Consider the following 22,647-nt stretch of genomic DNA (forward strand, 5'->3'; position numbering starts at 1 on the left):
TGTTTTCCTATCTTAAAAAATAAGTTGTTAAATTCAAACATAAAAATAACATAGCCCATTAAATTCTGGAATACCATTGAAAGGGAGTATAACCTTGTCAGTCTCGCTATTGTGTATGCGTTTAGAAGACCTAGAAATCTTTTCTGTTTCAGTTATGTTTCTTTTATTGTACTGTTTCATTCTAGAACACATTGCAGGGTTAACAGGTTTTAAAGTAACTCATAATTTTGTGCACATCTCTGCCATATTATTACAATCTGCATTCTGTTTAAGGTTTAATTTTAAAAATAATTGCCTCTTATTAAAATCCCCCACATTACATTATTGCTGGTCATGCAGAAAATTACTTTGCTGCAGGAAACAAAACCATCCAATATAATCTTTTCTCCTTATAGCAGAGGAGATAATTGGATTAATCACAAGTCAAAATCTTGGAAGTAAAGTACTTTGTTGGCTAAACTGAGCCATGCCTGTCATTTAGAGATGACAGATAATAGAGCCTCAGTGATGCTAGATAATCAAATGCAACTGGTTGCCATAATAATGAATATTTTTAAAATATTAAAAATGTGTTAATTATCCACTGAGTATGAGAAGCTGGATTAGCCCCATGGGGAACTAGTTGCCTTGTTAAGACATCATCATATAACCATGACCATGTAGGAAACTTTCTGCTCAACCTACCTGATACCATATTGTAAATGCTAAAAAGCACTTTATACAGTAGAAGAGGTCTTTTATACTGTGAGATTTGATACTGTGAGGATAACATCGGATCCTAATACTGTCCAGTGGCTTGATTCCTCAACGATTCTCTTTGTTTTTGTTAGAATTAATGATTTAAAAAAAATACTTTTTAGAGCAATGCCTATACTGATTTTTAAGAATGCGATAAAAAATTTAACAAAGCTTTTTACTTGAGAATATTTAGGCATATGTTATTTTGAAATTTTAGATATGAAAGGAACTTTAAAGGATTTCATATTATCAATGAAGAAAATAGAGGCTGCATTACTTATGGAGAAAAACCATTAATGAAAATGTCAGAATGAAAATTCATGTCAACCATGCTTAGGAAAATACTCATCGTACTGCTACTCAAGTTCATCTAGGATAATTGTAAAGTGAATCACTTAGTATATTCAGGAAATTATAGGAGAAACCTCATAAAAATTTAACTGTAGCACATATTAAGAAAAATTCACACATTTCAAGTGTACGACACAAAATGATGACACCCTGGTGACTACCACCCAGGTCAAGACATAGAATATCACCAGGAAAGCTTTTTTGTGTTCCCTCCTGATCATTAATCTCTCTCCTCCCAAAAGAAAATGACCGTCATGACTTCTAAAGCTATGAATTAATGTTATGTATGCAGCATGTATTATTTTATGCTTTGCATAATTTGCTCAAGATTATGTTAGTGAAATTCATTGGATATGACAGGAATGTTTTTTGTTTGTTCGTTTGTGTGTGTGTGTGTTCAAGTGTATAGCTTTAGTTCAGGAGTTATACAATTGTAAAACAAATTATCATATAAAGGATTCCACAAATTAGTGATGGATTTCTTATATTATTTAGTTATTGTGTCTAATGTAGTTACAAACATTTTAATAAAAATCTTTTTGATCAATAATTATGCCTTTGATTATATACCAAGGAGTAAAATTGTTGAGGCATAAAGAATGTTTATGTGTAAATCATGTAGAAAATGCCAAAATGTCTGGCCAATGTAGTCATACCAATTTGCAGTCTGATCACAAGTGCGTAATAGTCGTCTTTCCTACAAATCCTTGCTGAACAATAGTATTGATAGTCTTTTTAATTCTAACCTTTTGACTGGTATGTAATTACTACATTTCCAATAATTTGAGAAGTTCCTACAGAGCATATAACAAGACAGACCATATCCTGGGCCATAAAACGGCCTTTACAAATTATAATAGAAATAATAAAATCTATTTTAGTACCTTATTTATGTAATTCAATTTAAATTGACTATCACTATAGTTGGGTTAATATCTACCATGTTGGTTTCTGTTTTCTTTCCTTTTTTTTCCCCAATATTTTATTTATTTATTCATATGAGACACAGGGAGAGAGGCAGAGACATAGGCAGAGAAATAAGCAGGCTCCCTCTGGGGAGCCTGATGTGGGACTCGATCCCAGGATCCCAGAATCACACTCTGAGCCTAAGACAAATGCTCAACCGCTGAGGCACCCAGGTGGCTTGATTCCTGTTTTCTATTCGTTGCCCTTGTTCTTAATTTTTTTGTTTGGCCCTCATTTTAATTGTGGTTTTTATTTGACTCCATTGTCCTCCTCTACTAGCATATTAGCTAAACTTTTTTGGTAAAAAGTTTAGTGCTTTCCCTTGTTTCTACAAAACACATTTTAAAATAACGCTTTATGTAAACAACTTTTCAAAATAACTCTTCCCTTGTAGTACAAATATCTTATAATTAGTATAATTAATTTCTCCCTCCTACACCATGTGACCTTGTTGTTAAGATAATTTTATTTATCTGCTATAATTAATTAACAATATTATTTAAATATCATTACTTAGATCAATTAAAAATAAAAAGAAAACAATGTATTTTACCTCATTTATTTTTTTGGTCAGCTTCTCCTCCATTATTTATGTAGAGCCAAGCAAGCAGACCTAAGAAGCTTTATCTCTGTGGATGCACCTGTATCCAGATTTCAGATTACTTGGTATACTGTGAATGTTTGCTTTTCTGATGGGGCAAGAAAAGTTGATGATTTTCAATTTATTCAACTCTTTCTTGTTGTTATGATGGGAGTAATGACTTCCAAACTTTTTATATAATGGAGATAAAACTAGAAATCTTTTAAATTCATTTTTATGAATTTAGAAACTGCTGGCCTTAGCAGTTTACTATAGTCACTTAATAATACTAATAGTTAATACTTAGATTATTTTAGATTTTGTGCACATTTACTTATGCATCTCTAAGTATCCACATTTTCTCGTTTTTTCAGTCTTTCTTTCTTTCTTTCTTTCTTTCTTTTTTTCTTTTTTCTTTTTGTTTAAAAAATTCTATTTATTTATTCATAAGAGACACACAGAGAGAGAGGCAGAGACATAGGCAGCGGGAGAAGTAAGCTCCATGCAGGGAGCCCAGAGTGATACTCGATCCCAGGACATCAGGATCGCACCCTGACTGAAGGTAGGCGCTAAACCAGGGAGCCAACCAGGCATCCTTCTTTCTTTTTCTCTTTTCTTTTCTTTTCTTTTCTTTTTTTCTTTTCTTTTCTTTTCTCTTTTCTTTTCTTTTCTTTTTTTCTTTCTTTTCTTTCTTCCCTTTTCTTTTATTTTCTTTTTCTTTTCTTTCCTTTTTCTTTTCTTTCTTCTTTCTTTCTTTCTTTCTTTCTTTCTTTCTTTCTTTCTTTTTCTTTCTTTCTTCTTTCTTTTTTTACTCTTCTTTCTCTCTCTCTTTTTTCTTCTTTTTTTATTTCTTTCTCCTCTCTTTCCTCCTCCATCATAATTCTTTCATTTCTTTATTGGCTAGGATCTCAGCCCAGTATTTAATATAATCTAAAGAAAAAATAGAAAAATATTTTAGCTGAATGCAAGTAAAATCTTTGAAATGTGTGGGGTGCAGGCAAAAGAATGGTTAGATAAAAATTCAAAACTATAATTGCCAATAATAGAAAATAGGAAAGGAATTGAAAATCAGTCATATCAATGTCTACCATTAGAAACTAGAAAACAAATTTACATAAGTAAGATGAAGAAAGAAACTAAAGACAAGAGCAGATATTTATGAAAAAAAATTAACCAACAATAAAGGGAATAAATAAAACCAAAATTTTAATTTTAAATAAATTATTAAATTTGGTTTAATAACCAAATTTATTTGGTTATTTGGTATAACCAGTTATTTGGTATAAATAACTGGACTGTAAGCAAATGTAATGAAAGTGTAGATCCAAAAACAAAAAAAGAGAAAGTGTAGCTCCTACTACATATATAAGAAATAGTAGATATTAAGATAATATTGTTGAACAACTTTATGCTTCCAAAACTAAAACATTTCAATAAAATTGGCAATATCATAAAAGGCACAAATGATCAAAAATGATTCAAGAAAAAATAGAAAATCTGAATAGTCCGTCTTCTTGAAAAGGGACACAATTATTCATTAAAAACTTTTCTATAAAGAAAAGTCCAAGCCTACATGAATATCTTGGTAAGTTCAATTAAATATTAAGGAGTAAATAATATAAATCTTATCTGAGAAAGCATAGTAAATGTTTTCTTATTTCATTTAATGAGGCAAAAATTACCATGACACCAAAGTTATAAAAAGTACTAAAAATATTGTTTTTAAAGTTAAGTATGTATCTATTTACACAGTAGAAAGGTATAAACATTGATATTTAAATAGATGCAAAAACATAAAAACAAAAATCTTTAGCAAAATATTAGCTAACAAAAAACATATAAAGAATTAGGTTATTATAAATAAGTTGTAGGTCTCTGTAATGTAATATTCGTTTGATTTTGGAATAGCAATAAATGTAATTCACCACTCTACTAGAAGTCCTAGCATGTGTGATAAAGAGAAATTGAAAAACATGTAGAATAAAAACGAAGCAATAAAATACAATCTTCATTTGATATGATTGTTTGTGGAGAAAATCCTAAGGAATCTGTAAAAAAAAATATATTAATAACTAGAATATTCCATAAGTTCACCAGAAAAAAATTCAACATACAAAAACTAATTGCATTTCTATCTAGTAGAAAGACTAGAATATGGAATAAAATATAATTTACAATATCCAAAACATAATATATTTAGAGAAACAATCTAGCATGTGTAATACTTCAAAACTGAAATCTCCAATAGAATTCTGAGAGAAATAAAAGAAGGCTTAGTCATTTTCATTGACTTTAAGACTTAATATTATTAATCTGTTGATTTATGAAATCTGGACCAAAGTTCGAGGAATTTTTTAGGCAGATTGCCAAGATGATTCTAAAATTTATATAGAAATTCAAAGGACCTAGAAGAGCCATACCAATTGAGGAAGAATGGGATTGGAGGCCTTAGCATTTGACAACAAGTCTTACAATAAAATTACAACAAAAAGGTAAGGTGGTATCTGTTAGGAAAGATATAGAAAAAAGTGGAGCAGTATAGATAGACAGGAATAGGTCCACAGATATTTGATCGTTTGATTTTTTTTTTTTTTTAAGTAGGCTCTAGGCAGGACATGGGGCTCAAACCCATAGCTCCAAGATCAAGAGTTGTACACTTCACTAACTGAGCCAGCCAGGCACCCCAATCATTTGAATTTTTTGAAGATGTCAAGGAAGGCCAATGGGCAAAAGGAAAGTCTTTTCAAAAAATAATGCTGGGACAACTGTATAAGGAAAAAAAAAAAAAAACTTTGAAACTCAACCCATGCGTAAACAAAATTCCTGCAAATGGTTCATAGGACAAAATGTAGATATTACGATTATAAAACTTCCGGAAAAAAAATTTAAACTTTTAAATATGCAAAAACTTCATATACAAATATAAAATAAAAAGATAGACTGTTTTAAAGTCATATGTAAAGTATACTTAAAGATTATTTCTAAAAATTAAGCCATTGATAGTTATTGCAAATTACTAGAGAAGAAGACATGGACAGTAAGATTGAAGAGATCCAAATAGGAAAATAATGAAGTGTCCTTGTCAGAAGGTCTGGAACAAAGCATGTATTACAAAGACAGCTACCCCATGGGGAAAATAAAAACATAAAATGAGATTGAGGTGGAAATTACAAATAACTTTAAAATGCACGAGATAAAAAAACGAGGCAGGACATTGGCTTAATGCTAGCATTAATCTCATGCTATGTTTAGCTTGTTTAAAAACAAAAAAAGACAAAACAGTCACATCTGAATAATTTATGGAACAGACCCATTGAAAAATTTTACTTGTAAAGAATAAGACATGTCCTGGTTAATAACTTTTCCTAAAGCTATTAAGATTTGAATGAAGTTAGTGTATTCTAAACAAAATGGGTTAGAGATGGAGCTGATAATGAATCATTTTTAGTTCAACATTGTTTATAATTCAAATTTTCCCACCATTTGTGACCAATGGGCCCATGAGTAACTCTCTCAGAGAGAAAACAGCAAATTTTGATGAACAAAATCTACTAGACAATTTTGTTAAGGTTTCTGTGTTAGGTTCTGAAGCATTGGCAAACTTGCTTAAGATAATATGCAAAAATGAGACAGGAAATGAATACTTCTTACTCTTGATTTTTTGGGAGCATATTGAAACATGGAAATGGCAAATTTCCCAAGGAGGTGGAGATTGGCCCTTTTCAGTCAAGACAACTAGTTTACATGATACAGTGTTTTATTACTTCTTTGAATTGTAAAGATTATTTAGTGATATTTTGAGGGATAAGATTTCCTAAAAAGTAGAGTGAAATACCATCAAGGGATTTCTGTTTTCTTTACGTGACTTTGGACATTAATACCCTAGGCCATAATGAAGAGATTGGTAATGGGTAGGAATAGTCAACGAAATTACTTCTAACACTGATAACTCTTTTTGGAATCTGACAATAAATCTAAATTAGGCAAACGGAATATTTTTTATTTCTAATTATAAAACTTTTGGAAGCAAAAATGTGCTTTTGAACCTGTCCATCCAATAGCCATGTAGGAGTAGCAGCACGCCAACATTCCAGATGATTCATTATATGTCAGCATACATTCGCAAAGTGAATTTTTGCAGGTATATATTTGCTAAAATGTGTGCTAAAGAAAATCTCCACAGGGTCCTGCCTCCCCCACATCCATTTATTTCCATTAATGACAATCTGTACCCAATTTGTGGACAACACACTCTTCATAAACTCAGTTTCATGTTCATCAGTAGGTGAATATATATAGGCTGATTTTCCTTTTACTTCACTGCAAAATCAGAGCAGATGGATATGAAACAAAATATTTCTCTGCTTAGCTAGAATAGCAAATTCATAACAGTATTTCCAAATATTGAGATAAGTAAATTGCAATCAAAGTCTCATGGTTTATGCATCTTCTGTTCAACTAAATCCATCAATTTATCTTTAAGATTTACATTGTTATCTCTAAAAAAACACTTTTTTTCAGTTCTGATGTTTATCAATTATCTTTACACAGTAAGAAGAGATGGTAATACAGATGTCATAGTATCAACAAAACATAAATCTTGCCTGTGTAACGTAGTACAGAAGTGAGGGCTATTTCAAAAACCACTTTGCTGGATTGAATTTGAATTTCAGTAGATTGGAGTGATTCTTGTTTTATTTTTTAAATTTAAATCATGTTGAATTTTTGCGGTTACTTTGTAGAAAGAATATAAATCTTGAAAGTATTTTTAGAGACTTATTTAAAGTGAGGAAACTTTTTTTTTTATTAAGAATGAATGTCAGAAACTCAAACAAATGCAGAATTTTTTAAGTGTTTGCTGAGATTTAATTAAAATTATATTTTACATTAGAATACTGCTATGAAATTCCATATGAATGAAAATAGCTATGAACATAAATATTTTAGAGCTGAAAAAGGGATCAATTTTTCAGTCACTAATACTTAATATATGTTACATGAGTAAATTTACACATAGAAATTCATAGAAAAAATCAGAAAATATATGCTAATATGTTGATAATGATTTTTTTAAGTAAATTCAGCTTAAGAATTTTGGATATCTGTCAAGAAAATTGAATTTTATGTTTAATTTGCATGTGCTATTTGTTTAAATCTTTGTTCTAGAGATATACCTTAGGCGCTTTCTAATCACTACATGATATTAATAATATCCAGAAAACAACAACAATATTAATAGTCAATTATTATTACAATCTGATGAACATATATCTTCCAATAACACTAAATATTGATTTATTATTTCAGCCTCGCAATAAACAACAGATAGTATATTTAGTATAATTATCCATTCTTTGCCAAGGACCTGAGCTACTTAGCGATGGCCCTAGCATCAGGCAGCCAGACTCCACAGCCCCACTATTCAGAGAAATACACACTGTAACATGTGCAACAGTACTACTTACATAAGTCCTACCAAGTTTCGGCTTACCCTAAGCGCTGCGCCACACTTGAACATTGCCAGGTAACCCAACAGAATTGCTGACTTTCATTCAAGGACCCTTTGTCTCTTGATTCAACTTCTTAACCTTATAAAATGCATTGTGGATTTAGAAAAAAAAAAAAAAACTTATCTGACTCTTCCAGCACTAGATCATTCCTTCAGCTTTGACCCAAAGAAGGTCCTCACCTGCCCTTCTTCTTTACCTGAACTTCTCTCTGTCTACAGCCTCCTAATCTCTACACATCTTGGAGTTTCCTCTATGTTTTGTTTCTTCACCATCACATTGTTTTGCTCTGTGTGTTCAATTATGAGGCTGCAGGCATCTGTTCTCAAAGAATGTACTTTGTGAGACCCACCAGAAATACATCGGTACGTGGTCATCTACAGTGGTCATGGATATGACCGTAATCTGGTTCCTTTATGGGGAGAATAGCAAACATCTTGGAAATGAGCATTTGACTACTTCATCCTATTCCAGTGTCATTGTGTGGGGCTGTCCAATCTGGGACGTTTGTCATTTATGGGCTGTTCTGTGCGTTTTATACCAGCCACTGGATGTCCTTCTCCAACAGTAGCCTCAGTAGCTTAGATTCTTTTCAAGAGAAAACCCAGACGTTGGGTCCCGTTGCTGCAGGAACTGATTTGTAGAAGTATTTGGAGACGGTACAAAGAGACAAAGGCAATACAAAATACAACTCTCCCTCTATGTTTCTATATTTCTTTTTCATTCCCCTTGGAATTGCATTTGCAGAATTTCTTGGCTGGTTGCCAGTCCTATCCTCAGACGCCTTAAAGTGCTCTTGACAATGCTGTTCATTCATTATATGAATACAAAAACAGGGAGCAAAAGCTGGAAACTTAGCTCACTGATAACTGCTTCTTTATTTTCCTGAATGTTTCTTTGCGAGCATAGCCAAATTTAAACCATCCTGGTTTAAATTAACCATTTCTGGAGCAGTGGCTTTCTGGGTGGATTTAGAAAATGTCCACTCTGCCATTTTGACCCCATCCTTCCAGGATTGGTCTGCATGGGTATTTAATTTTGATGTTTTTTTTTTTTTTTGATGTTTTAAGCATGATGGTTTTGACTCTCTGCTTATGAAATCAATTATTTCTATCATTTTCTACAGAACTAATGAATCTTCAGAGAAAATGTATTTTCTGAAGCTAAATTTTCCATTAAGGGTTTGATGGCTACATCAGTTTTTGGTAAGTTGTATTTAAAATATTTCTATTTACTTTCTCAATATAATTTTTATTGTGTTTATAAGTATTTTCATCAAGATATTGAAACATTTACAACTATTATTTGATTCATTTTTTATTTTTATTCCATGTGAAATTTTTGGCAATTATATTTAAGTTATTGTGGGTTTGCTATTCTGGGTGTTACTCATATCGAGGCTAATTGTTACAGGTAAAAACACGTGCAGGTTTATATTTTCAAAATACATTTTATTCTATCATCAGTTTTGCATAATAATTCTTTTTTCAAATATGACTCTAAGTATTTGTATTTTTATTTATTTTGGCGTACTCTGTTTTCCCAGATAACCACCATCCCCTTTACCTTCGCTACATTGCTGTATATGAAACACAATCATCTACGTTTTTATTTTTATTTATTTATTTATATCACCTGAGTTTTTAAAATGTATTTTTCTTCTATGATGCTATGTAACATTCATATTATTTCTTGTTAGTATTTTTAAGTTTATTATGCCCTCTCAAACACTTTGGTACTGTTATGGTTGCTAATTATTACTGTGTATATATTATAATAATTGATTATGCTATTTCTGGTGATACGGTCTATGAGTATTTTGTGCTATGAAGTAGATAAATGATAATAATTAGTTATTAGTTCTTAACTATTGCATAAGAAATATATATTTTTTAAGATTTTTTATATTCATGAGAGACACACACATTAGAGAGAGAGAGAGACAGGGACGGAGACACAGGCAGAGGGAGAAGCAGGCTCCATGCAGGGAGCCTGACATGGGACTCGATCCCGGGTCTCCAGGATCACAACCTGGCTGAAGGCAGCGCTAAACTGCTGAGCCACCCGGCCTGCCCATAAGAAATATTTTAACTTTTTTTTTCATAACATAATCTATAACTAGTTTACTTATTTATTTTTGTTTACTTATTTCAGTCGTTATCAAGATGTTCACTATAGTTTTATTTTAAATATTTTGGTTTAATGGTATATATAATTACCAGAGTAAACGTAAAATTGTTAGTCAAATAATAATGTCATCAAATAATAATGTCTAAATGTCTTTGGGTCAAAATATAGAAGTTAAGATATTTTATAATCTAAAGCCATAGATTATTGATTCATGTTTCAGTAAGGATAATTTTAAGCAAAAGGTATGTCTCAAGAAACACTGTCATTTTTTTAGATTTGCTAAGGATACTATCTTTAAATCACTTAAATCTGTGTGAGAAGCTGCTCATTGATCTTCATGTAACAACTTTCCAAGACAACTATGAGTTAACATGGCCTAAATATTTTCAGAACATGCTTAGAAAATATTGTCTTTTAGCCAGAGGACCTCAGAGAATTGCCATGTGCTAATTCTTCCTTCTCCAAGGAAAAATGGAATCAAACTTGTCACTAATTTTCCTAACACAAGTTGCTGCAAGTATGTTTGGATATTTAAACCCTAGAGGTAACTTTCACATGTTTCAATAAAGCAGAATAAATAAAAATCTGTACTGCTCGGTAACATTCTTATAGTATCTTTATTATAGTTGCTATTTTTAAAATTCTTTTCTCCCCAGCTTTATGAAGATGTAATTGGCATATAACATTGTGTAAGTTTCAGGTGTACAACCTGTTTATTTGACACATTTATATATTGCAAAATGATCAACACCACAGCAGTAGCTAATATCTTCATCGAGTCACATAATTACCATTTTAATTTTTTTTGTGTTGAGAATTTTTAAGACCTGCTGTCTTAGCAACTTTCAAGTACATGATACAGTATGTTTATGTTTACCGTAATGATCATTACTGTGTATTAGGTCCCCAGAACTTATCAATCTCATTTGTTATTTCTCTTCACATTTCTAGTTTTTATTAGGAAAAAAAATGCTTCTGTGACTTGAATAAGGAAAAATATGTTGTAGTAATATACCATCGCTGTCTGTAATTTCTGCCCAAGTGGAAGTGATTAAAAATAGGACACCTCTTTCTTTTGAATCTATTATCATATTTGGCTTCCCTGGTTGGAGGGTGTTTTTTCACTTGTCTACGATGACTAGGATCTATGGGTATATGATGTTCCTCGAATCTATGTGTCCTATATGTTTTAGAGTTCTCTTTTTCCTAACTGTTCCCCTTACTATTCCATTCCCCTGTGACCATTAAACTTTTTACATAAAGCTCTCCCTGGGAAAATTATCTTGGGGTTTCATTCTCCTGATTGGACCTTTATTGATACAGTAGAACATCATGATTTATTGAAAGTAAGAACTAAAAAAAAACCTAAAAAAAAAAAAAGTAAGAACTAGAATCAGTGGCAATATTGAATGGTGGGCATTTGTTACAGAGATAAGTCATCCCCATGTATGGCTGCTAAGAATACCAGCCAATCTGCATGCACATGCTACTGCTCACACACAAGATGAGTCTATCCATATTCCACTTGACCTTGGACCAGCTTGTGACTTGTTTTGATGGATAAATTGTGACAGAAGAGGTGTACTATCGTGGAACCCACCAGGCATGTTGTATGGCAGCGCCATGCTAGATTATTGTATTAGTAAAGACCAGGTGGAAAGTCCTTTGGAAAATAAAAGACCATCATCTCCCAGTCTTTCAGCTGAATGAAACTTTGTAGAGACCCCCAAGTGAGACCAGCCAAAGAACGGCATAGCTAAGCCTAGGAAAACTCACAGAATCATGAGAAATAATAAACTGTGATGTTGGATTGGTTTGTTAAGTGGAAACAAAGATCTAAATCAGCAGTTTAGGAACCGTGGCTAAATTTGGATATTATATTGTCAGAGGCCTGAGTCAGCCGGGTTGTATCAGTCAGGCTTCTCACAGCTCTGACATTTATTTTTCTCTCTTCTTCAAAACACTTTTATCTAAGGCAAACATTGTTTAAAAATCCTACATAAACTCTCAGGATCCTACAGTAATTCTTATCACTCACCTGATAATACCCGTAATTAGTTGAAATATGTTGCCAATTTCTTGTAGCCATGGCAGGTGTCATGATAACCTAGTGATTGCAGAAATTAAACAAAATACAGAGACAAGCTGCACAAAGATAAATTAGATGCTTTGGAGGACTTTGGTGGAAATGCTCCAATCACACAATATAACTTGTTAAGAGGTTAGATAACCAAGGATGATAATAGCAGGTAGAAAAATAGGCAGATTACTATGCTCCAATTTGTGAAAGTGTAAGTAATGATGCCCTGCCTGTGGAAAACATTTAAAATGAAAGTCCAGGAAATCAGTGAAGAGCATCTCCATGCTTATATTAATCATTTTGATCAGATTAAACACTTGACAAGATGACTCACCTCCCATTGAAATTTAAATAAATTTGTTTCGTTTTGGTTTTTTTAATGAACTCTACCTTGCTGGAAACTTTTAACCAAAGACAGGCAAAAGCTAAAGTTCATAGAACCGGGTAATGAAGAATTTGCTCAGCCACAGTGACAATTACCTACTCTAGATGCAGACTAGTGTCATCTCAGGGCTCATTAATTTTGGAACTCCAGAAGTCCAAGGTCTTGATTAGTGTATGTGATCACTTCTGCTTGATGCAGCTGCTGGAGTGGAGTTGCTCACAGTCGCAGCCACAGAAACATTGGCGAGGATGCCTTCCAAAAGCAAGAGGCCAAATTGTAAAAAACAAAGGAAAGGGGTTGTGATAGGTTGAATCATGTTACCCCCCAAAAAGATATTTTGAAGTTCCCAATACCATTGAATGTGACCTTATTTGGAAATACCGTCATTGCTGACATAATTAGTAAAAGTAAAATCAGATCATATTATGGTAGAGTGGGCTCCTAATTCTGTAAAATGGATATCTTTATGAGGAGATGATCCTATAAGGCTAAAACTCAGAGAAGTGCCATGAATGATGTTTGAATGACGTCATGAATGAAGTCTGAATATTGGGGTGTTATATCTAAAAACCAAGGAACATCAGAGATTGCTGCCAAATCAGCAGGAGCCATGAAGAGGCAGGGAAGGACTTTTGTACAGATTTCTAATGGAGCATGGCCCTGCTGACACCATGATTTCAGACCTCTAGTATCCAGAGCTGTGAAACAATAAATATCTCTTGTTTGAAGCCATGCTATTTGTGATATTTTGTTACTGCAGCCCTAGGAAACTAATAATAAAGTTCAGTTGCTGCCTGCCAACAACATCAACAACTTAAAATCTCTTAGTGGAGACCACAAATTCTATGCCTAAATTCAAATATTTATTTGTTTTTTGTTTTTTAATTTTATTTATTTATTCATGAGAGACACACAGAGAGAGCCAGAGACACAGGCAGATCCATGCAGGGAGCCCGATGTGGGACTTGATCCCTGGACTCCAGGATCACACCCTGGGCTGAAGGCAGGCACTCAACCACTGAGCCACCCAGGGATCCCTAAATTCAAATATTTCTGATGAATACTGACTTTCAAAAATATTTGGGGAGTTTTGGGAAATGGATTATATTAATGAGCAGGGATACTGAAGAGAAAGAATCTGGGAAGGCAGAACTTTGCCAAATGTCCTGATTGGACTTAGAGAACCAAGGTGATTTTCTGTGGAGGCTTTCCCATTCTTTCAACTGATACTGAAATCATTATTGTGATTCTATAGGGAAAAGAAGAGTTCTTATTTGAAAGGATGAAGAGAAACAGTGTAGGGACTTCCTTGTACATATTAAATGTCAATCCTTGAAGTCCTCCTCTCACAATAAAGTCATACATATTAAGTCATTATTGCCATATTTTAGAGAGAGTAATGTTTTGATTCCAACATGGAAATCATAGAGGTGGGTTATGCCCAATGGTAACATTATTCCAATGATGATCTCATTTTGTCTAGTACAAAAATCAGATGAGTTGTGGCCATTATTTATAGAATAAAATTAGATTCATAATTTGTTTTAAAAAATGGTAGTAATTTGGTAAGAATTGTGACCATATTTTTACATTGAAGGATGATTCATAATTACTGCTGATTGGAATGCAGTCATTGATTTGGCTTAGGTGATCTTACCAGTCTCTGATAATGCTGGATATCAAGAGCAATTTGTTTTTTTTCTTGCAGGGCCAGCAGTCTGATTTACTGTTTGTTCAACCACCTGGGTATTTAAATTATCTGGCATGATGTCATAATTGAGTAAGGTGGGCTTTAAACAGGTGGCCTAAACCTAATTCAAATGCTAGAGTTACTCATTGTATTGAGGCCATATTAACAGAAAGTAATTGTGAAATAATTGTGTTTGAAGCTCTGCCTTTCTTTACTGATTTTGTTGCAGAAATGGATGGGATATTAAGCAGAAAATAAATTAGACAATTGTCTACCAGACAATATAGCCCCAGCAATCCAAGCCAGATGTGTCACAGCCAGATAAAAACTTTTATTCTTTAGTCTCTTAAACATCATAAATAATGTTTAAAAACCATTTTGCTTATTTCATTTCTGGAAATGGCATTTCTCACTCCTAATGTAATTGTTCCCTTTCAACATATTAATATAATGCGTCAAAAGAAACAGAAGTCTTGAACAATGTGGTGTCAGAGTCCAAGCGTGCCTTCTACCTTCTGGCCTCACTTATTCACTCATTCAACAGGTATAAATCATGTACTATACATCAACCACTGTTCTAGAAACTAATGCAATAATTACAAACAATTAAAATATCCATAAGGAGATTATATTCTAAGTGAAGGCAGAAACATATTTTTTAAAAAGTATAAATACATCATTGGAAGATGTTAATAAATACTATAGGGAAAAATTGAGTGTGGTAGTGAATTAGAGAGAGAGATAGGAGAGAGACACTTCTTTTATTTTTTTTATTTTTTATTTTTTAATAAATTTACTTTTTATTGGTGTTCAATTTACCAACATACAGAATAACACCCAGTGCTCATCCCGTCAAGTGTCCCCCCTCAGTGCCCGTCTTTTAAATATAAGGTGGTCAAGAATGGCTTCACTGTCAAGGTAATACTTTTTTTTTTTAATTTTTATTTATTCATGAGAGACACAGAGAGAAAGGCAGAGACACAGGCAGAGGGAGAAGCAGGCTCCCTGCGGGGAGCCCAATGTGGGCCTCAATCTCAGGACCCTGTGATCACGCCCTGAGCTAAAGGCAGATGTTCAACTGCTGAACCACCTGGGCTTTCTGTCAATGTAATACTTAAGGGAGATACTGCAGTGGTCAGAGAGGCTAGATTGAAGAGAATGGGGGTGACCAAAAAATGAAATTTCTAATATTAATGGATATGGTACATACAGGATAGGACAAAGTCTGGGTCCCCTATCTGTCATTACTTCTGACATTGGCTAGTCTCCCAGGATAACACTAGCATCAGTCATGAGTTACTGTTTCTTCATAGTCTAAAAACTTTGCTGGCTTTCTTTAAAAATGTTGTCAAGCTTATGGCTGTTATACTAGTATTGCTTCTCAGATCTTAGGCGATGATGAATCAGCTTTGTTAGGGAGGTTAGATTTAAAAATAGTTCTCATAGCATGTGTGTACATTCAATTGTACTTCTTACTAATATTTGTTCTTATATATTATTTCTAGACTATGGTAACAGACTGTCCAATTGTTCAGGCCTTTGGCCTTTTAGTAATCATGATGATTGATAGAGACAAATTTATGTGAACAACCTGTCCTAGGCTGACTTGGTTGAGGTTATGACAAATTTGAAACCTTTGTTTCCTATATAGATTCTCATGTAACCTTTGTTAAAGCTTCATACTAAATCAATATTTGTTGGTACTCTGACAAAAGCAAAAGTTTTTTTGAGCAGCTGAAAACTCAAACCCAATAGTCTATGTTTGGAGGAAGAATTGCTGTCCAGTATCTTTAAAATCCAATTTAGGGGACACCTGAGTGGCTCAGTGGCTAAGCACCTGCCTTCAGCTTAGGGCATGATCCTGGAGTTCTGGGATCGAGTTCCACATTGGGCTTCTTGTATGGAGCCTGCTTCTCCCACTGCCTAGGTCTCTGTCTCTCTCTCTCTCTCTGTCTCTCATGATTAAATAAATAAAATCTTTAAAAAAAAATCCAATTTGGAAATTTTAGATTTAGCAATGAACCTAATGAACATAGTTTTATGGAGCCATAGAAAATAGCTACAGAGCTGAAATCATTTTGTACAGATGAATTGTTGAATTGCCTGAGTTGAGTTGGCCACACCTTTATAGAGACCTAAATTTTTAGGGAAATAATTAATCTTACATAAATATTTAGGAGGCTCTAGTTGTTCTTTCTTTTCCCAATTTAGATCTGGTGTATCACATAGATTACTGCCAGTTCTTAAGATTAAGATTATAAACTATAGATTTGCATATATATATATACATATATACATATATATATACACATATATACATATATATAACTATAGTCCTGGATCTACTTTTATTTTATATTTTATCTTACTTTGGACCAAATTAAATGCTTACTGATAACATTCACCTGTAGCTAGGTAACCATGAACCCAGAAAACACTTAATAGATCTCTTACTAAAAATTAAATTAGTAGATTCAATTTTGGAGTATAATTAGAAATATGCAAATACAAATAATAGGTATAATCTTATATTTCTTTGAACATACAAAGGATGTCCTGTGCCAAAGTTCATCATCCATCTGTTTCTAAAATATGGAAATGATTGCAGGGAAATGACGTTCTAGGAAACTTTCACTCCCATTTTGGCTTTGAGGAGTTTTGAATATTAATGTGCAATAATTCTATTTTCTTCAATAAAAGTCGGGATTGATACTTTCACTAGTAATTGTTGGTTCTCAAATTAGCCCCTGTCCACACAGGGAAAGAATAGATGTTAGAATGAGGCAGACCACTCCAGCTTGGTAGATGGCAGGCTCAGAAAGCAAGGAAACTCACATACCAAGCTTATCTGGAGTGGTCACAAGATGGGTAGATCTCCACACCTACTACCAGAATCTTAAAAGTTTACAGAGAAGTCTTAGCTGGGTTTGGTTACATTTACCACCCATAGGATCTCAACACCTTACTCTCTTAGGCTTTGTCTTTCAAATGGTTCCCATTATGGGAACAACAGGTAGAAAACTTACCTTTGAAGGACAGGGTGAGGGTGAGGAGCCTCGGATCATCCAAGTCCAACTGGCTCAGGGGTCAAATGGTAGTCACTCCCTCTTGATTACTAGACATTTTAAAGGCACATTGATTAAACGGGCCTTTGCATTTCTTCTCAATATACATTGCTTAAGAAAGTAATTTAACTTACAGTCTAAACAAAATAAGATTTCTCTGTTAAATGAAGTATTTTACCCACTGTGTTTATATGGATTAAAGAAAATAAAAATAAAACATGTAAATTAATTTTAAAGAAACTTGAAAGAAAAGTTAAATTATTTGTGGACAGAGATGAATAATGTGGCAAGTATAAGTGCATACCCAGGTGATATAACAAAGCAGTTACACCATCCAAATTTATCTGTCCTTCCAGTCTCTATCCCATTGGTCAATAGATGTTAGGAACAGAGGCTCTGGGGTACTTGATATTAAGAAACTGAAAAATAATAATTTAAAAGCTAATAATCAAGTATTTAGAACTGGAATAAGAAGTTTTAGCTAACAGATATTTACTATCAATCTTGTATAATTTTAAGCTACTTTGTAAAAGAAATTTCTTGTTAATGTGGTTGTGGCACCTTTGAATGTGCTTCTAGGTTAAATTCACTGTAATATTTAGTTATTAATTGTATCAGACAATCACACAAATGTATTTACTCCTCTATTTGTTCCAACAGTGTGTCAATTAATCCTTGATTAAATAAAATGTAAATAATATCTAGTGATAGCACAATGTATGTATGGTGTTTAGTGACAAGAGGAAAGGATGGAGTACAGGGGAGGAATGGGCACAGTGACCTAAACTTCTTATTAAGCAAATATTGCTAAAAAAAAAATGAGAATATAAGGATAAATATTTCACATACCATTTCAATATTAGGAATAGAAGTTTAAAAGACGATGAAAGAGATGTTGGGATTATACATGTTGTAGTAAACGAGTGGTGACTAAATGCCAAAAAGCAAAACAAGTGCAAGAGAATACAGTGAACTTCTTGGTTGGGAGGATTCAGGTGGCACTGCAATTAGCTTGAGTTATAATAATAGAGGGTCTTTGATGGGACTATTTTAGTGAAAAAAAAAATATGTGATGACTAAATTGTTCACAAGTTAGAAGTAAAACATTATTATCGCAATGGTTTTATCTATGTGTAATTGCATTTTGAATGCAAAAGAAATTTGAATGAGGAAGAATTTGAGCAAGCAGCCCCCCACCACACCCAGCCCAGTTCAGTCTCACTCCATTATGAGAGAAAAAAATGAGTTGGAGAAGAGCAGTACAATTTTTTTCCAACTTCCATCGGAAGGTACCAGAAGGATCATCTACTAACAAGGAGCTTGCATTTGTGAACACCTGGGTGTGTTGTTATTTCTGTGAAGATTATGGACAATGCCTGACATTTAGCATTTTTGCTTATATGGAGATTATGGCCAACTAGTTTATAATGGATTTGTCTTTCACATCTGGAAAAAAATCACTAACATATACCCAATTCATTAGTTAGATCATGGAGAACATGGCCTCTTTTGCCAATTTTAAGGAGTGACAAATAAAAAGCATTTAGTTCATAAATAAATGCATCCAGAGTCAACTCTTCCCTAATGCAGTGCATTGTTTTGTTTTATTTTCTCTTAACTTCCCATCTTCTTGGCAGGAACATCTTAAACTTTATTTTTAATCTGACCACTGTCCAGAGGTCCAATATTATCTCTCTTAATTGCCCTTTTGACAAGTATAGTGGATTTTTATGCCATTAATCCTGATTCCAAATATCTAAAAAGGACAAATAAAATAAATTCTCAAATTCATCTGAATATGTTTCACTAGATTTAAAATTTGCATTTTGTTTGTGGAAAAAGTAATATGCAATGAATTCCTTTAATGTTTAAAACATGTTCGTAAGAGGGGTATAATGACATTATAAAATATTTAACTTTCATTTATTGGGATATTTGACATTCAGTAGTAAGTATTTTCAGATACTGTTTGTAGGAACCATGCTTTAAGAGAATAGCCTTTCCATTTCTCTCTTAATTTGATATTTTAATAAAGTTACTGGTTTTTATTTGAGAACTGCAATTTTTAACTTTGGTTCAGGAAAGCAGTTTTTATAATCTATTTTTCTAAGCTATATATCTGAAGCATGATCCAAATTTTAATTTTTATTTGGTCTATGTATTAAGTATAAAAAGTTTGCTTTTACTTGCTAAAATATTTAAAGTAAATTAAATAATATGAAACAAATATTACTTGGAAAAAGTTTAATATTCTTATATATTATAACGCTATTACATTATAGTATTGAAAAAATACATCATTACATTTTATAATAAAAGATATAATTGCATTTTATAATATGTTAATATAAAATGTTATTCTAAAATAACTTTATATCGGGGCACCTGCTCAGTGGTTGAGCAGATCTGCCCTATGGTCAGGTCATGATCCCATGGTTCTGGGATTGAGTCCCACATTGGGGTCCCCACAGGAAGCCTGCTTTTCTGTCTCCCTCTGTCTCTGCCTCTCTCTCTCTGTGTCTCTCATGAATAAATAAATAAAATAGTAAAATAAAATAACTTTATATCACATTTCATGTAAAAATGGTGAAGGAATCTTTAAAAAATTCCAGTAATGAAATAAATAAATTACAGAGATGAAAAATATAGCATGAGGATATGATCAATAGCATCGTAATAATGTGGTATGTTAATAGATGGTAACTACACTTACTATGGTGAGCAACAAGTAATGTATAGAATTGGTGAATCACTAGGCTGTAGATCTGAAACTATTATGACATCATATCGTAACTCTACTTTAAAAATAATTTTAAAAATGTGTAAGATATTTTATGAATATATACTAATATGTAACAACAAATAATTGCAGTTTTGCTGTAAGTGAAACTATGATACTGAATGTTTTAAAAATTTACATATTAGAAAAATCTCTCAACCCTAGTACATATGTGAGTGAGTTTCTAGGAGACCAGAAACATAATTTTTGAGTCCAGACATAATATGAGCCTGAATGGAAATACTGCAGTTACAGGGAGTTTAGAAAACAATGGCTTAGTATATAATTCCTTAAAAAGATAGGATCCTTAATATTACAGTGATGGCTAGATGTAGGTTTAGGGCAAATTCTAGGATGACTCTCAAACTTTTCATTTAACTGAACTCATGTTCTCATTCACCGAAATACTTCACCATTAGGGATGTTTATTTTTTATTTATTTTATTTTATTTATTTTATTTTTTTAAAGATTTTATTTATTTATTTATTCATGAGAGACAGAGAGAGAGAGAGAGAGGCAGAGACACAGGCTCCATGCAGGAAGCCTGACATGGGACTCAATCTCAGGACTCCAGGAACATGCCCTGAGGTGAAGGCAGGAGCCAAACCGCTGAGCCACCCAGGGATCCCCATTAGGGATGTTTAAAGAGTAACCAATATCATTGCAGAAGGTAAGGAAGTGGAGAGACCTAGAGCTAGAGAAATGATTGTTTGGCTTTGAATTTGTTGAATTAGAGATTCTATGGAACACATTATAGCTGACAAATGTGTCAGAAATCAGGCCTGAAATAGAGAATGGGAATTAGGGTGGACATTAGCATTCACGGTTGTCTAGGTGCCTTGCTGTGCTAATGGCTTTACATGCATTATTTTTCTTAATCTTCCCAAAAATCTCTTGTTAAATTCTAAAGTCCCATTTAATATTTTTATTTTTTAAAAAAAAATATTTATTTATTTATGAGAGACAGAAAGAGTGAGGCAGAGACATAGGCAGAGGGAGAAGCAGGCTCCACGCAGGGAGCCCAATGTGGGGCTCGATCCTGGGACTCCACAATCATGCCCTGGGCCAAAGGCAGGTGCTAAACCCCTGAGCCATCCAGGTGTCCCTAAGATTTTATTTTAAAGTAAACTCTATATCCAACTTGGGGCTCGAATTTACAACCCCACAATCGAGAGTCCCATGGTCTATCAACTGAGCCAGCCACGTGCCCCCTAATATCCTGTTTAAGAAATGAGCTCTCAGAGAGACATGAATATAAAGACTGCTTCTGGAATTTTCCTGCAGAATTAGAAAATGAAGTAGTAAAAGGCAAATCTTCAATTCTAGTCCAGGTCCCTCTCCTGCAAATTCTGTTAGGGTTCCTTGAGATGTACTGTTTACATTCATTGGCGAGGAGAAATGGAGCAGCTGAAATAGAGCTCTGGGAAACATCCACATTAAAAATGTAGAAAGGAAACCCTCCAAAGCAAACAACTTTAAGAATACCAAGAAAGGGGTGAATTTCAAGAAAAAAGGGGAGTCGGAAACATATACTGTTTTTCAGTGAGTTTGCTTTTGAAAAAGAAGAAGAAAAATGGAATGTATTGCATAGCACAAATACCATGACAATGGAAGCCTGTGCCACAAGTTTGCAAAAAAGTAGAGTTTTCAAGTTATGAGATGGGGGGAGATAGAAGATTGTCAAAAATGTTTGATTTTTTCACGAAAGTTGTACGTGTCCTTGGTTTTACCCAAGTCAAAGCAGCAAGCGCTCCATGAGACTGCCTTCAAATATGGGCAATAAGCCAAGCTTCCTAATAGTGATGGACTGGTATTTAATTAAAGTGAATTAATTCTGATTTTTAATAAAGTAGGACAGAAATAAACACTGGTGAAAACAACTTCATTCTAAATGTGCTAATGTTTATTCAAAAGGTTATAACTCTGATGGTCAAAAGGCTTAGGAATATAATTATGTCTATGATAGAGTAGCATGTGAGAGATTGATTAAAAATAAATCTGAGGTAAATGGGATAATATTAATGCTTACCATTATCGGGGAGAGCCTATTATGATCAAAACTTAACTACAGTATCTAATTCTAATAATTGCACAAGTTGATGGCATTATTCCCATTTTAATTTAAGTAAATAATCTCATAGATGCTAAATAATTTCTATGGATTCACTCAGCTGGGAAATTGTACAACTGGAATTCCAATCTAGTTCTGTTTGGCTGAAAAGCCCGCTGTGTCTAATATAACACACAGGAAAGAAAAGATCCTGATCCCTGTGGAAGATGCAATTCTTTTTCACAGGTACAATATAAGTGCAACATAAACTGAATTTCTCTTCTTAAAATAGTCTAGATTTACTTTCATGGAAAGTTTTGCATGG

At 33.2% G+C, this 22,647-nt stretch overlaps 1 long non-coding RNA gene across 1 annotated transcript; it reads right to left on the reverse strand.

The window, feature by feature from the left end:
• Window positions 1-3,463: 3,463 nt before the first annotated feature.
• Window positions 3,464-14,470, reverse strand: LOC140631639 (uncharacterized). The gene is made up of 3 exons (XR_012029171.1): window positions 14,395-14,470; window positions 12,833-12,989; window positions 3,464-3,565 (listed from the first exon to the last, which is right to left on the reverse strand). It is a non-coding gene; the product is annotated as an uncharacterized lncRNA (long non-coding RNA).
• Window positions 14,471-22,647: the final 8,177 nt, after the last annotated feature.

The sequence above is a fragment of the Canis lupus genome, chromosome 4 (assembly GCF_048164855.1).
Source record: "Canis lupus baileyi chromosome 4, mCanLup2.hap1, whole genome shotgun sequence".
Taxonomy (NCBI): Eukaryota; Metazoa; Chordata; class Mammalia; order Carnivora; family Canidae; genus Canis; species Canis lupus.